This window comes from Eriocheir sinensis, chromosome 66, assembly GCF_024679095.1.
Source record: "Eriocheir sinensis breed Jianghai 21 chromosome 66, ASM2467909v1, whole genome shotgun sequence".
In the NCBI taxonomy this organism is placed as follows: Eukaryota; Metazoa; Arthropoda; class Malacostraca; order Decapoda; family Varunidae; genus Eriocheir; species Eriocheir sinensis.
The window spans coordinates 10,158,011-10,175,350 of NC_066574.1; the positions used below are offsets into that span (position 1 = coordinate 10,158,011).

The 17,340-nt window shown below is 39.6% G+C and overlaps 1 long non-coding RNA gene and 1 other non-coding gene across 3 annotated transcripts in view; both read right to left on the reverse strand.

The window, feature by feature from the left end:
- Positions 1 to 17,202, reverse strand: part of LOC126987851 (uncharacterized) — a 26,273-nt gene extending 9,071 nt beyond the window's left edge. For both annotated transcript variants that reach the window (XR_007741241.1, XR_007741242.1), the window contains exons 1-3: positions 17,063 to 17,202; positions 15,266 to 15,356; positions 9,006 to 9,099 (exon numbers count right to left, since the gene is read on the reverse strand). This is a non-coding gene — a long non-coding RNA (uncharacterized LOC126987851). The remainder of the gene's footprint in view (positions 1 to 9,005; positions 9,100 to 15,265; positions 15,357 to 17,062) is intronic.
- Trnaa-cgc (transfer RNA alanine (anticodon CGC)) lies at positions 12,640 to 12,713 on the reverse strand. The gene has a single exon. It is a non-coding gene; the product is annotated as a tRNA-Ala (tRNA).
- Positions 17,203 to 17,340: the final 138 nt, after the last annotated feature.

A 17,340-nucleotide genomic window follows, 5' to 3' on the forward strand; every position in this document is an offset into this window, starting at 1 on the left:
ACGACCTCAAACTTCTCTGGCGCCTTGTTAAATGTGTGTTCCAGGAGGGCAATTAATATGACCTGACCCTCACATCAACTACTTCCAAAGGCCAAAAAGGAGAATATTTAGGTTCTATTGAGTGTTTCTTTTAGGTTCATGGTACATAGGAAGGGTTATTAAAGCACCACCTGGGTCATGAAGCTAGTACCCCTGGAACGACCTCAAACTCCAATGAACGCCTTGTTAAATGTGTGCTCCAGGTGGGCAATTAATATGACCTGACCCTCACATCAACTATTACTCCTTGACGATTTAGACTCTTTCAAAGTATACTGGATGACAGTAATAGATAAGATACATATACAAAAATAAACACATAGATTTACACATAGTTGAAATATACATACATATTAAAAACCAGTGTACAATTTTACCAAATATAGATTATATATATATATATATTTTTTTTACAGCAAAGGAGACAGCTCAAGGGCACAAAAGTAAACATTAATAAAAAAAAAAGCCCGCTACTGCTCCTAAAAAGAATCCAAAGAGGTGGCCGATAGATAAGTCAGTTTCGGGAGGAGAGGTGTCCTGAGACCCTCCTCTTGAAAGAGTTCAAGTCGTAGGCAGGAGGAAATACAGATGAAGGAAGATTGTTCCAGAGTTTAACAGCGTGAGGGATGAAAGAGTGAAGATGCTGGTTAACTCTTGCATAAGGGGTTTGGACAGTATAGGGATGAGCATGAGTAGAAAGTCGAGTTCAGCGGGGCCATGAGGAGGGGAGCATGCAGTTAGCAAGTTCAGAAGAGCAGTCAGCGTGGAAATATCGATAGAAGATAGAAAGAGAGGCAACATTGCGGCGGAATTTAAGAGGTAGAAGACTATCAGTATGAGGAGGAGAGCTGATGAGACGAAGAGCCTTTGCCTCCACTCTGTCCAGAAGAGCTGTGTGAGTGGAGCCCCACACATGAGATGCATACTCCATACGAGGGCAGACAAGGCCCCCTATATGGACAGCAACTGTGCAGGGGAGAAGAACTGGCGGTAGGCAGAACGCCCAGCCTCGAGGAAGCTGATTTAGTAAGAGATGAGATATGAAGTTTCAGTTGAGATTTTGAGTTAAGGCTAGACCGAGGAGGTTTAGTGTTGAGGAAGGTGATAGCTGGGTGTTTCCAAAGAATAGGGGATAGTTGTTTGGAAGATTGTGTCGAGTGGATAGGTGGAGAAACTGTGTTTTTGAGGCGTTGAAGGACACCAGGTTCTTCTTGCCCCAATCGGAAATAATAGTAAGGTCTGAGGCTAAGCGTTCTGCAGCCTCCAGCCTTGAGTCGTTAAGTTCCTGAAGGGTGGGTCTTCTATTAAAAGTTGAATAATGCAGAGTGGAATCATCGGCGTAGGAATGGATAGGACAGTTCGTTTTGGAAAGAAGATCATCAATGAACAACAGAAAAGAGTGGGAGATAGGACAGAACCTGTGGGACACCACTGTTAATAGATTTAGGGAAGAACAGTGACCGTCTACCACGGCAGAAATAGAACGGTCAGAAAGGAAACTGGAGATAAAGGTACAGAGAAGGATAGAAACCGTAGGAGGTAGTTTAGAAAGAAAAGATTTGTGCCAGACCCTATCAAAAGCTTTTGATATTTCCAGCGCAATATCAAAAGTTTCACCGAAACGGCTAAGAGATGATTACCAAGAGTCAGTTAAGAAGGCTAGGAGATCACCATTAGAACGCCCCTTTAGGAACCCATACTGGCGATCAGATATAAGGTCAGAAGTGGAAAGGTGCTTTTGAATCTTACGGTTAATGATTTATTCAAAAGCTTTAGATAGACAAGACAGTACAGCTATAGGACGGTATTTTGAGGGATTGGGCGGTCACCTTCTTAGGTACAGGCTGTGTTAAGGCATACTTCCAGCAAGAAGGAAAGGTAGATGTTGACAGGCAGAGGCGAAAGAGTTTGACCAGGCAGGGTGACAGCACGGAGGCACAGTTTTTAAGGACAATAGGAGGCACTCCATCAGGTCCATAAGCCTTCTGAGGATTGAGGCCAGAGAGGGCATAGAAAACATCATTTTGAAGAATCTTTATAACAGGCATAAAGGAGTCAGAGGGGGATGAGTAGGAGGAATATGCCCAGAATCGTCCAGAGTGGAGTTTTAGAAAAAGTTTGAGAGAAGAGTTCAGCCTTAGAGATAGATGAGACGGCAGTGTTGCCGTCAGGACTGAGAGTGGAGGAAAGATGAAGAAGTGAAGTTGGAGGAGATGTTTTGGCTAGATGCCAGAAGTCACGGGAAGAGTTAGAGAAAGCAAGGTTTGACATTTTCTATTAATGAAAGAATTTTTGGTTAGTCGGAGAATAGATTTGGCACGATTTCGGGCAGAAATGTAAAGTTCATAATTAGCATTAGTTTGAAGGCTCTGGTATCTTTTGTGAGCTACCTCTCTATCATTGACAGCACGAGAACAAGCGTGATTAAACCAAGGCTTTTTAGCGTGAGGAGTAGAGAAAGAACGAGGAATGTATGCCTCCATTCCAGAGACAATCACCTCTGTGATGCGCTGAGCATCACAGTAGTTAGGAGACACTGTATCTGTTACCTATATTTATCTATTGTACCATTATCTAGCACCTTTAATGAGACCTTGATAACACTCCTCCTGGGAACAGAGAGTGGAGGAAAGATTGGAGGGAAGGAAGAAAGATTGGAGGAAAGGAGAAAAGATTGGAGGGAAGGAAAGATTGGAGGGGTGGAAACATTGAAACATTTTATTATACTTGCAATTTGTATATACATTGGTTGATATAACATAGATTAGTTGTGCAAGTAGCCCATAGGAAGCTAGAGCTTTTGGGGCAACAATTGGTATGTATTTTTAAATTTTATTGTTTTCTGGACATGTATAGTCTACTAAATTTCTGGCCCAAGTAACATTAGACCAAGTATTCAGAAACGTTATTTTGAATACTTCGTCTAATGTTACTTGGCCAAAATAATATAAGACTCATGTCCAATAAACATAATATAATAATAATGGTACACAACAGTTGAAAATGATAGTAATAGTAATAATAATAGTAAAAGTAGTGATAGTGATGATGATAATAATAATAATAATAATAATAATGACATTGAATAAGAGATATATGCAGCTTTTATAGTACGGATAGTATATATTTTTTTAGATGATTTTTAAAGGAATTTAGGTTTGGAAGGAGTTTTATGTGTTGAGGTATTGAGTTCCATAGTTTGGGGCCATTGCATGACAGGGAGTGTTGATATAGGGATAGGGCGTGTGGAGGTACATTCAGATTGTGGCTGGTACGAGTGTGATAGTTATGGTGGGGTTGCAGTAACATAGTATGTTCACTTTTTGTTTTATACATATAAATACCCATATGAAGTTTATTTAAATTGAAAAGTGTTAAAGTATTTGTTTCCTTAAAGAGTGGTAGAGAGTGCGTAATATTAGCTGTTTGTAATAATTCTTATTTTCTTTTTTAATCGGAACAGGGGTCACAGATGGGTTGGGTAAGTATTGCAGCAAATGGGTATGCAATAACTTAGACTGGGTTAGACATGAGCATCATATATGATTTTCTAAACATGACGAGGCATGGGATCTTTAATTTATAGAGAAGGGCAACTATTCTAGATAGTTTAAGGCACATATTTGATATATGAGGTTTGAATGTTAGTGAGTCATCAAAAGTGATCCCTAATAGTGTATGCTGGGTTATTCTTTTTATTATACTGAAATTGTAAAATAATGGAGGTAGAGATTGTGTATGTTTGTTGGTGAATAGCATATAATAAGTTTTATTTTGATTTACTGTTAATCTATTGCTCACACACCATTTATAGAAGATATCCATTTCCATATTGGCTTTATGTACCATGGCAGTTGGGTCTGTACTAGTTATATATAGAGTTGAGTCATCGGCAAATAATATAGTCTTACAGTTTTTGAATATATGTGGTAGGTCATTAATGCAAAATGAAAATAGAATTGGACCTAGAACACTTCCCTGTGGTATTCCATATTTAATAAGCCATGGTGTGGAGGAGTGGTCGAGCAATTTAGTGGATTGAGTTCTGTTTATCAAGTAGTCTTTGAACCAGTCATGTATGATCCCTCTAATGCCGTAATGATATAATTTTTTCAATAAAATGTCATGTCGAACAGTGTCAAATGCTTTTTGAAAATCTATATAGATACTTAGGGTAGGAACGTTAGTATGCGATCACTGTGTTAGAGTCCGATCACTTTCAATTTTGGTTGAAAAAAAACTTCTACTGAGAAAACTACAAAAGATATATTATCAGACAGACCACCAATATGTAAAGGAATAAAAGCTAAATATTGTGTGAAAAAATGAAGTAAATGGGATAAATAGTTTAGCTTCTACCATACTCGAAAGGTAAGATACTGTCTGTTTTCTCCCGATTCTTACGGCAACCCGTAAGGAAATAACATTTTTCATAAAATTATAAATGATATATCTTTACGTTTTCTCTTTAATATTATGATGTTATGGTGTTGTGGAATGTTGGAATAACACGAGGAACTTTTGAAATAGTTGTTTAAATAGCACATTGTCCTAGTAAAGAGCAGTGATCGAATACTAAATCAAAAATCCTCTGTGTGTTAGAATCCGATCACGAAATATTATCCTTCCAAAATGCGTCAATCTATGCGACATAACATTATTTTTAAGTTTCCATGTGTTACTGGATTCGTAATTTTCGTAGTTCCTTTACTTTATTATATAGTGTTCTGTGTTAGTATCCGATCAGTGATCGACCACAGTGGTCAATCAGTCGACCACAGTGGTCAATCAGTCGACCACAGTGGTCAATCAGTTGACCACAGTGGTCAATCAGTTGACCACAGTGGTCAATCAGTCGACCACAGTGGTCAATCAGTCGACCACAGTGGTCAATCAGTCGACCACAGTGGTCAATCAGTCGACCATAGTGGTCAATCAGTCGACCATAGTGGTCAATCAGTCGACCATAGTGGTCAATCAGTTGACCATAGTGGTCGACTGATCAACCACAGTGATAGATAACCAATCACTTTGGTAACTGAATGTTATTTACTAAGACCGTGATTTTTTGCACAAATTTAATGTATTATGAACAAGTTACGTGTGTTGGACTACACAGAAGCCATTGGCGGGTCGTCGGTAGCTTATACGTACCGTACACCACTGCCCACCCCCTGCGGGCCCCCCATCACGCGCGCAGCTCAGATAATACTGTATGGGTTGCCCCCAAATTCAACTCACTTTATGCAGCCACTGGACGTCTCAGTATTTGGTCCAATGAAAAAGGCTTGGAGGACTGCAGCTGCAGATTGGCAAGAAAGTCACCCTGATGAAACACTTACCCAGGCTTACTTTGCTACAGTCTTTCTCCCTATGTACAAGAAAGCTTGCAAGAAGGAGAACATTCTTAATGGTTTTGAAGTGTGGACTACACCCATTTGATCCTGAGGCTCCTGACTATTCAAAGATCACAACAGAAGCAATGAAAGCTTGTGCTACAGTACTATTTGATGGAATTGACCAAGGTGGTATAGTAGAAAGGGACACAGACTGACTTTCATACTCCTGTGCACACTGGTGTGCAAACTGATTCTTCCCAGAATCTCGATTCCAGCAAGAACTTAAAGAAGCAGAGTGTGGAATCTATGTATAATACCATTCAGTCATCTAAGCACTGCAGAGCAACAGCATGTGATTTGGCCCTGACTGATAAAGTAAAAGGTTTCTCTTACAAAAAGCTGAAGTTAACTTCAGACTCCCATCAAAAGAGACATTCCTATCACCAAACATGAAGAACAAGCCCAAACAAGGATCAACTATCAGCGCTGCATTTAAGGGCTACAAGTGGTTCCCATCACCACGTAAAACACAAGGTCCTAAGTACAAAAACCATTAGAGACAAGACCTTTGCTCTTTCTTCATCAGCTGCAGTACAGTTACTTGAAAAGGAACGCAATGCTAAACAAGCTTTAGAGCTCAAGAAACGCAGTAAGGATTCAAAACTACCCAAGAAAGGCAAGTCTGCTCAGACATCTGAACCAGTGACTGCTTCAACATCAGTGAACACTCTAACTGAGGAAAATGAAGATTCTTCCAGTGATGAATCGCTAGAAGCCAGCATGGTACCGTTGGAAGACAGTGATGATGACTCAATTGGTTTAGAAACTATTGCCACTGAAAATGCACTGCAGTTCATAGATCTTCAACAGCAACCTGAGCAAGGATCGTGGGTTATGGTTAAGTTACCTGTCATTCATTCTACTTTCAAAGGTAGAAAGACTGTTACACATAAAGCTTGTCTTGGTAGAATAGAAAGAGTAGCAGAAGAGGGCCTTGAGGTACACTTTCTTAAGGAATTGGAAGCTAAGAAGGATCACTTTGTTTGGGGCAGTTCTGACGATTTTTCTTTCCCAGTGACACCAGATGAAGTTTGTGTTATTCAAAATAAATGTGTAACGGATGTGATTCAGGGTAGAACTGCTACAATTAAGGTTGAAAATGGAGTAGTAGCAGCTGAAGATTTGTCTTGGAATAATATAATTTCATGCTTCAGTGATGTTCAATAGGAATTTTACTTTCATTTTAACTTCCAGAAATTATGTTTGGTTTAGCCATATTATGTATTATCATCATTGCAAGCATATTAAAACATTATTTGCATTCTCATTCATCATGTGTTTTCTTTCTCCCAGAAAATTTTTTTTTGATGTATTTCGTCACTAGGCCCCTAAGGGCAAAAGATAAATATAAATTTGAAATAAACTGCATTTTATTTTGATGACTCAATTTATATGTTTGGATTTTTAATGGCAAGTGATTGGAATTAGCTGGCAAGTGATTGGACTTAGCAGTAATACCATTATCTCCAATCACGTAGCAAATGTATGCATGTATGTAAAATTATGTTCCACAGAAATTTGGCATTGGTCTTAATATAAACATTAATGACTACTGAAGGATTTGAGAGGTAAACAAAATCAGTTTTGTACTAAGTTTGAGTTTAAATCTGTGATCAAAAGAAATACATGGCACTTCCTGATTGGATACTAACGCTCCTACCCTAAGAGAATTTTTTGAACCTGGTGTAGAGTAGATTTTTTCACTTAAATTACTTAAAGCATTAAATGTACTTAACCCTTGTCTGAAACCATATTGATATGGAGTTATAACTCACTTATTCTCTAGGAAATTTACTAGATTAGCTTTCATTATTTTTTCGAATATTTTTGAAAATACATTTAACAGAGAAATTGGTCTGTAGTTACTTAATAGATCTTTATGGCCCTTTTTATAGATTGGAATTATATTAGCATGTTTTAGACATTGTGGGAGTTTACCATAAAATATAGATTGGTTAAATAAAATTGATAAAGGAATGGCTAGTTGGTATTTGTTGTTTTTTATAAGAAATACAGAAATTTCATTTATACTGGCTTTTGTGTTTTTTAGGTTGTTAATTATAACGATTACCTCTTGGGGTCAATATGAGGAGCTGCCATAGATGTTGGATAACTGTTGGGAGAAAGCTAATAGGGTCAATATTAGATGGTGGAATGTTACTATCTAGGTGAGGTGCAATGTTCACATAGTATTCATTAATGCTTCAGTTATTTCATCTGGACTTGTTAATATTTTGTTGTTATAGGAAATGTAATTTAGATAAGTTCTATTGTGATTGTTTTTTAAATCATTAATAGCTTTCCATATTACTTTTGTATTGTTTTTAAAGCTTGTAAATGTATTCATATAATATGATTTCTTGGCAGTTCTTATCGTTGTGTTTAGTGTATTTCGATACTTGTTATAATACTCTTCAGATATGGCCCCAATTTTGTAGTCCTTGTACAAATTGTTTTTAGTTTTTATGGATTTTAAGATAGCTTGTGTGATCCAGGGACTATTAAATCGTTTTTCTGATATATGTTTTGTTTTTATAGGAAAGCATTCCTCAAATAGGTCTTGAATATTTTTTATGAATCTAGCACAATTTAAGTTAACATCTTGTACAGATAGATAGTCTTGCCAGCATATAAAGTTTAGTTTAATTGAAAACAGCTCTTTATTATTATTAGATATGTCTTGGATTTTTTTCTTATAGAGTTTCTGATTTACTTTGGGAGTTGATATATTTAAGAACATTGGGAGATGATCTGAGATGGGAAAGTGCAAAATACCTGTTTTACTTTAATGTTAAAGTTTATGTATATGAAAGCATCACAGGACTTAGCACAGGGGGGAGTTTGGAAAAAGTTTGATGTAGTCGGCTCAACATCTGAGGTCACTTGCCGGAGAGAGACAGAAGGGGAAGGAATTATAGAAGGGAACAGACCCCAGGAGACGGGACACAACCCCCGATTAATACCTGGTAACCACTCACTGCTGGGTGGACAGGGGCGTAGGGTATCGAAAAGCCGCTCAAATTTTTCCACTCCGCCCGGAATTGAACCCAGGCTCTCTGTCGGTGGAAAATGGCAAAATGAGCGTTATGGCGAGTCCATTGAGGCACCAGCGTACCACCCCATACGAACTCAAAGTCTAGACAAATCTGTGTTTCTTTAAGTTCTTGGTACAGAGGAAGGGTCACACTACCAGGGTCATTAAACTAGCCCTGGAAATTCCCAAACTCCTATGAAAGTCTAGACAAATGTGTGTTTCTTTAGGTTCATGGTACAGAGGAAGGGTCACACTACCTCAAGTCATAAAACTAGCCCTGGAAATGCCCCAAACGCCAATGAAAGTCTTGACAAATGAGTTCCTTTAAATTCTTGGTACAGAGGAAGGGTCACACTACCAGGGTCATTAAACTAGCCCTGGAAATGCCTCTCAAAGCTCCTATGAAAACCTCAAATATGTAAACTGCTGAAGGGTTTAAATAACCTGGCTTTTTATCCTAATTTATCCAAGAGACAAGAAGGAATGAAGGAAGGAAGGAGAGTTTTATGGAAGGAAAATGATTCAACACTCACCAATGTCTGTCTGTCTGCCTGTCTGCTGGTCTTCAAAGTCATCCTCCTCTTCCTCTTCATCATCATCTTTTTCTTCCTCTTCCTTCTCTTGTCTCTATAAGTAAAGTAAGGAGATTAATAAAGTTGATAGTTTATTTTTTTGTGGTAATAAATTCTTTTTAAGGTAAAAATACATAAATAGATAGATATTGAGAGAGAGAGAGAGAGAGAGAGAGAGAGAGAGAGAGAGAGAGAGAGAGAATTAAAGAGACAGAGACAGAGAATTAATGAGACAGAGAGAGGCAGAGAATTAATGAGACAGATAGACAGCGAATTAAAGAGACACAGAGAGACAGGGAATGAAAGAGACAGAGACACAGAGAATGAAAGAGACAGAGAGAATTAAAGAGACAGAGACAGAGAATTACAGAGACGTGGATGATACGTCCAATATGCAGCATTAGTGTGGTCACCTAGATTGAAGAAAGAAATTATAAAGTTGGAAAGAATACAGAGAGCAGCGACTAAATTACCGGAAACTCTGAGAGAACATACTTATGAAGAAAGACTGGAGAAATTGGGACTAACAGCACTGGAGAGAGAGAGAGGGGACCTAATACAGGATACAGGAGGGATTGGAGAAATTGGACAGGGAAGACCTAGTGGAACGTGACAGAAGTGTGACAAGAGGCAATGGTAAGAAATTGAAGAAGAGCGACTGTAGGAGAGACATCAAGAAATACAGTGTTCCATACATAACAACATGGAACGGACTTGACGAGGAGACTGTGTGTGCAAAAACGATTCATGAACTGAAAGCCAAACTGGATGATAAGCGTTATGGAGACGGGACAGCACGGGCCTAGTACAGCTCTTTTCCTGGATTTCACAAATAGGTAAACACACACACACACACACACACACACACGGTGTATTGTCGGGTAGTCAGTGGTATATTTTCCATAATCACGTCTGTGTCCTTCCCTTCCCTCTCCTTCACAAATCTGTTTCTTTATCATAACTATTATAAGGAAATACAATTCAACACACACACGTCATCTACGAATAACACAAATTTCTCTGTATGCATACATCTCAAAATGATCAAATAATCTATATTTCTTTATGTGCACCATTTAATTCTGCATGTTTTTATATATAATATATGATGATTATGTTGACTTTATGGCTGAAAACTTGTTATAAACAGAAGCGACATTTGAAATTTGGTGCGCGTGGCCAGCCCGGATATGGCGCTGTTTTGGCCCGGCCGTAGTAAAGGGGTTGAGCCTGTGGTGTCTTGTTGGTCAGGCATAAATAAACCAAAAATTGAAAATGGGCAGCTCCTTAGTGCCTCCCTTGAGTGAGAAAGTGCTGGGCCAGCCCCTGCTACCTACTGTGGAATGCTTCTTCATATAAAAATCACGGATCAAACAACAGATAAACATGGACCCTCTTCACATACACAGACAAGCACACAGACTTACACTTATGTACAAGATCACAAACACTCACATTGACATTGACCCACAAACATACCTACACAAGGCAAACAGTCAACGTACTCGTAACACACACATCCATAAATACCAGGCAGCGCTTTTGGCAAATATCTTGTAAAGAAACAGCTTGAGCACACCCCTGGCACCATTGTGAAGGATTAGGGCGCTCATTTGGGGGATAGTTTTGGGAACACATTAATGGAAACAACATTAATTGAAATGAGGAAATTTGTTTGGGTTTATGATCTTTTGCTCTGGGAACTAAATTCAGGAACAAATTAACCTCATAAACCAAAGTAAGACTGTATGTATGTATGTACGTATGTATGTATATATATATATATGTATATATATATATATATATATATATATATATATATATATATATATATATATATATATATATATATATATATGATATGTGACAACAAATGACTTCCTAACACACACACACACACTCAAACATATACTCATATTCATAGTGTGTAGTTGTATTTACCATAGCTGGGCACGATAACAGAAAACCTTATTCCCGATAACCGATACCTGATAATGGAAAACCTTATCGGTGATAACCGATATTCGTTAACTGGAGACACAAATATAGGCGATAACCGATAACCGATACCCGATATAAATCCACAATTCCGATACTACCTAGCGATAAGTCCGATAGGCGAAAACGATACTATATTGATATTTCAAATAAAAAATACATAGATGAATTCAAATTTTCATTATCTGTATTTTAGAAAACTTACAAAACCTGAAAACCACACGTTGACACGTACCTATGGACGGTAATGCTAGAAACGCCTCAACCGTGTTGTGTTATTTGGCGTCCCCACCGTCAAAAGCTGGTGCTTTTGTTTACAAACACTGGTCTCTCGTGAACTGCGCATGCTCAGACCAGCAAGCGTAGACCTGTACAGTCTCACAAAGCTTTTTAACACATTAAGAGTTGCTGGAAAGCTGAATCAGACATACAGTACCACCATCCTCGCTGTTTCTGAGCGACATGTGCAGTTCACAAGAGACCAGTGTTTGTAAACAAAAGCGCCAGTTTTTGACAATGGGACACCAAATAACACAACACCTTCAATACCATGGCATGCTCAAAAACGAACATGGAATATCAAATCTGAGGCAGTGAATAATCATTTTTGGGCAAAGTTAAATGATTTATCTTTTTGATATATTGATTTTTGAGTCTAACATAAAAAATAACCTAGTGTTTTAATGTTGATGATCTAAGTTTAAAATCTCTCCCGAAGTTTTTTCACACAACACCGGGCGCCCGGGCCACGCATGCGCAGTAGGGAGGAGACAATGTTTTTTTTTTCTGAGGCAGAAAAAAGTAGCAATTATCGCTAGTTTGGTTACAAAAGTAACGAAGATACCGATTAATATTTAAATAAGTAGCGGATGGCCGATAACCCGATTTTGTTATCAGCGATAAAGTATCGCGATAACGCCCAGCTACGGGTAATAGACTGTATTCTAGTTAATGAAGCTGTAGACAGACCCGATACAAAATTCTGGACAAATGAAAACATGGACATTTCAGACCATGTGATGATAGGAATAACCATGGAACAAAGGCAAGGAAAAGAGGGGAACAAAAATGAATGAAGAACACAGAGAAACAAAGCGGAGTCTAACAGAAGCAAACTGGATGCAATATTACGAAGACGTAGAAACATTAATGCAGGTAGAAGTGGACGGGAAAGAAAGACCAATGGGAAAAGGACGTGAAAATGGTAGAAGAACCAAGAAAGCTTGTGGGCACAAAAGTTGGAAAGTTTCATTTAGTCGGCGCAACATCTAAGGTCATTTGCCGGAGAGAGACAGAAGGGGAAGGAATTATAGGAGAAGGGAACAGTTGGAAAGTTTGGTTTAGTGGGCGCAACATCTGTGGTCATATGCCGGAGAGAGACAGGAGGGGAAGGAATTACAGAAGGGAACAGTTGGAAGGTTGGTTTAGTGGGCGCAACATCTGTGGTCATATGCCAGAGAGAGACAGAAGGGGAAGTAATTATAGGAGAAGGGAACAGACCCCAGGAGACGGGACACAACCCCCGATTAATACCTGGTACCCATTCACTGCTGGGTGGACAGGGGCGTAGGGTATCGGAAAAGCCGCCCAAATTTTCCCACTCCGCTCGGGAATCGAACCCGGGCTCTTTCGGTTGCGAGCCGAGTGTGCTAACCACTGCACCACGAAGCCCCCATGTGGGCATAAAGAAAACACTTACCTCCAACAGAAAACTAAAAGGATGGTGGGATGCAGAAAAAAAAAAAAAAAAAAAAAAAAAAAAAAAAAAAAAAGGATGTAAACAAAAGAAAAGAAGTTAATAAGGAACTTTTAACTTCTTGCAGAAAACAGCAAATGGGAAGAGAAATGTAAAGAATACTGTGAAGTAAAACAACAAACACAACAGTTCATACAAACAAAGATATCTAAATGGGAAAAGGAAAAGGCAGATGTGATTAACAAACTACAGTAGATCCCCACTTAGCGAAAACTTGTTATATTCAATAGCAACATTTCAAATTTGGTGCGCGTGGCGATCTTGGATACGGTGCGGGGCGCCGTTTTGGCCCAGCCGTAGTGAAGGGGTTAAGGGTATGTACTTTATAAGGATACTTCATTCAGTTAGGTAAGCTAAGTAGGAGTGAAGGTATGGAAGGCTGAGGTGAGGTATGTTTTTGCCTGCGCTCTATGGGTTCACGGTACAGAGGAACGTTGGCGTAGGGTATAGTTCCTTGCAAATGAGTTTTGGTCAAGGTGGAAAAGGGAAGTTTTGCAGTCTCTTCAGCTTAGAAATAAATGGCAGAAACCTCAAGGTGGATGATATTGTTATTGTTAAGGATTGCAACCTAGCTAGAAACCAATGGAAGCTAGGCAGAATAACTGAGTGTCTTCCAAGTGATGATGGTCTTGTGAGAAAGGTGAAAGTGATGATGTCAGACTCATGTCTTGACAATTCAGGGAAAAGAATAAAGGCAATGAACATTGTTGAAAGGCCTGTTCATAGTCTTGTTCTCTTGTTAGAATGTACTACTCAGGAAGACCGGGGCGACCCCACCGAGGAGCCTAAATGATCTGTTTGTACTTAGGAAGTGCAAAGATGATGTTAGCAGCATTTCATGTATCTAAAATACTCATGTTATGATTAATGTATTAAGTAGTTATAAGTTAAATTGTCCTACAATTTAGGGGAGCCATGTAACTGTGGTATCAATATGCCTCATTATACCTCCTTGTTATTACGTAAAATATTAATGTGTAAGGAATTTATATGGTGCTATAGAATTTATATGGTGCTAAAAGGATAAACTTGTATGATGCTATTAGAAGGTAACATAGGTTCCGTTAAGAACGCTTACACACAGCTGCTGATGTTCGGGCAGCGAGTCTGTCGCTTATAAGTGGATATGAATTGTAGACTCAGCGATATGGAGCGGTGATTTAATCCGTGGCACTGGAGGTCAGTGTATTTTGCTAATATTTCTATGTTATAACATAATGTTAAGCTATGTAATGTCCACATACTGTGTATAAGAGTGTTTAGAATAGTTTAAGCTATGAATGCAACAATATATGACTTGGGCTTCAGTGCAAGGAGCCAGAAAGTTTGGGATGTGTAAATTGATTATGTCATCACTTTTCCCATAGTTTCCCGGCACGACTGGGGCATGTATGGCGCACAAAATGGAGGACTCTTTGTCCAAAGCCACATCATAGGAATAAAGGAAAATTATACCAACGAAGTTTCCATGTCCTGCTGGAAGTCCATGCATGTCTGCGTGTCTGTGTAAACCAGCCCAAAGGGGTGACTGTTCCATGTCCGCTTCACTACTACTGTCTCTACAAGAACTTTTACTACTACTACTCCTACTACAACTACTATTATGACGACTACAATAACTACTGCAACTACTTTTCCTATCAATACAATACCACTACTATTACTACTACTACTACTACTACTACTGCTACTATTACTGTTACTACTAATACCAACACTCAAAAGGTCTATATACACTGGCAGTGGAAAATGTAAATGAAAAAGAAGAAGAAGAAGAAGAGGAAGAGGTGGCCGAACAAAACAAGAAAAAGAACAGGAGCAAGAAGAGGTTTTGGTGAATAGGTAACAGATAAAAGATAAACAATAACAATAATAATAATAATAACAATAATTACAACAACAATAGTACTACAGTATTTTGCATCATAGACAGACAGATATGAGGAATAAAAACCAGCGGTCACCATTAATCAGTGAGTCCCGAGCTACACCACCGTACCAATAAAGTTTGTCGTTCATGCAAAATAGTTTGACACAACTACACATTTGATCTTCGTTCGCCTCGTATTTTTCAATTATCCTCCTCCGATATGCGAGGCATTGTTCTGTGGGGGAAGTTATACATACACATACTGTTCTGTAGGTGGATACAGTCTTACACCTGCCATGGGGAAGGGGATGTAGAGGGTGAGGGGGCCGCCATAAGTTCCAGACCCATGTTTTGCTATGAAGTTCCATTTTCTCTAAGTGATGGCGTTTGTTGTTGTTGAAATATTTGTAGTATTGACGCAACTTGTCAGTGTCATTAGGATTGTAATTTGCACGACTTTTTTGCGCTTTGTCTAATATACGGCTATACTGATGTACTATTTTATGCCTTTGTCATAGAAAACAGATTAGCTGTCTGTCTATAAAGCAAGATACTGTAATAAACACACCCACACATTAAAATAAAACATACACACACCTTGTCTCAGTGAGTGGGGCAGCAAGACATTGGATCATTCATTCCCTGGTCCTCTCTCCACTTCTCTCTCGTGGCCTTCACTTGCATCATCCTGAAAACACAGTGACATTGAAAGACCATGCACTAAAGTTTCAGTTACAGCAATAACCGCAAAGATTTCTTCCCTCGCTGGCTCTGATAAAAAGGCACCTTGGTCTGCTTCATTGATTCAGGGGACAGACCTTTGGAGATTGCCTAACAGTTCTTTGTGGTAGGATTTGGTGTGTTTTGTAATGATGGGTTGTTATTGTAGGTCATTAGTTTCTCAGACTGAAAGAAAAAGGGCCCTGTTTTGCTACACACTGAAATCTGTGAGGACGAAACTATTTTGTTCTGGTAGATTTCGGATATTTGTGATGCTATATACGAAAAGATCTTGATATTTTAGGGCGAGCCAAAACATGACAATGTGACTATGAAAATGTCAAGGTTATTGAGATGACACACACACACACACACACACCAGTAACCTTCAGGAAAGTAAACACTAAGCTTCACACAGCCCGGCACAACACACACCCAGAAAGACAGAAGACAGAGAGACAGAAGGGGAAGGAATTATAGGAGAAGGGAACAGACCCCAGGAGACTGGGCACAACCCCCGATTAATACCTGGTACACTGCTGGGTGGACAGGGGTGTAGGGTATCGGAAAAGCCGCCCAAATTTTCCCACTCCGCCCGGGAATTGAACCCGGGCTCTCTCGATTGTGAGCCAAGTGTGCTAACCACTGCACCACGAAGCCCCCTTCTAATTACAGGTAAAACTCAAGAAATACACCCACGAACTCTCAGCGACAACCACCAACAGAGAAATACAAAGCCTGACACATCATTACCAAGGCAACCTAACCCAATTTAACCTAATATGCAGACAATTAATCTAACCTAACCAAATCTGATTTCCGGAATAACACCCAAATAGTTTAGGACAAAATTAATGTCAAAATTCTTAGGCTACCCTTTCTTCAATAATACCCTAATGGTAACAGAAATACTAACAGAAATAAAATACAATTGAATAGAAATAGAATTAGAAATAGTATAGAAATAAATAATCTAACCTATCACTATTGCTAGTCAATGAAGGTGGAGTTTACTAGCGTCATTCCACACCACAGAAACCCAGGTGGACTGTGACCTGACCTAACACCTGACATTTGACAGGTGCCCGACATTTTGACAGCAAGAGAATGACAGTTAAGTGACAGTTTGGTGGCTTGACAGGTCAGGGGCTGTCAACTCAACCCATTATACACCACCACCACCACCACCACCATCACCACCAACACCACCACAACGGTCACCATCACTGTCACCCCTGCCATTATCACCACTAACACCTGTCAATACCACCGCCATCATCACCACTTACCACCACCACCACCACCACTGTCATCACCACCACCACCTGTCACCACTGCCGTCATCACCACCACCACCGTCATCACCACAGCCGTCATCACCACCATCATCACCACCACCACCATCACCACCAACATCTGTCACCACCACCATCATCACCACCGCCGTCACCACCACCATCACCGCCGCCATCACCACCACCACCATCACCACCGCCGTCATCACCACCACCACCATCACCGCCGTCATCACCACCGCCGTCACCACCACCACCATCACCGCCGCCATCACCACCACCACCACCATCACATGAAACGGATTTTCCAATTTTCCCCTCTTTCCGCGTCCTGATTTCCTGTCCCTGAACACCAAATAAGGGCAAAGGATCCACCTACCTTCCTACACCATGGCGCTTCCGGGCACTTTATAATAACCTAAAAAAACAAGAAAAATACAGCGCTGTGTCGCCACCCTCAACTGACCGCGGGGAAGATGGAGGCCGTGACGTCATCATAGTGTTGGAACTTTAATACACGACAACCTTAGAACTTGACGACGGATAAATAGAGCAAGTTCACTGGTAAAAACACGCTCAAAATAACAGATAAGGGGAGACATATAAGATCAGGTTATGCTATTAAGTATTAACGAAAGGAGAAAACGATACACGAAG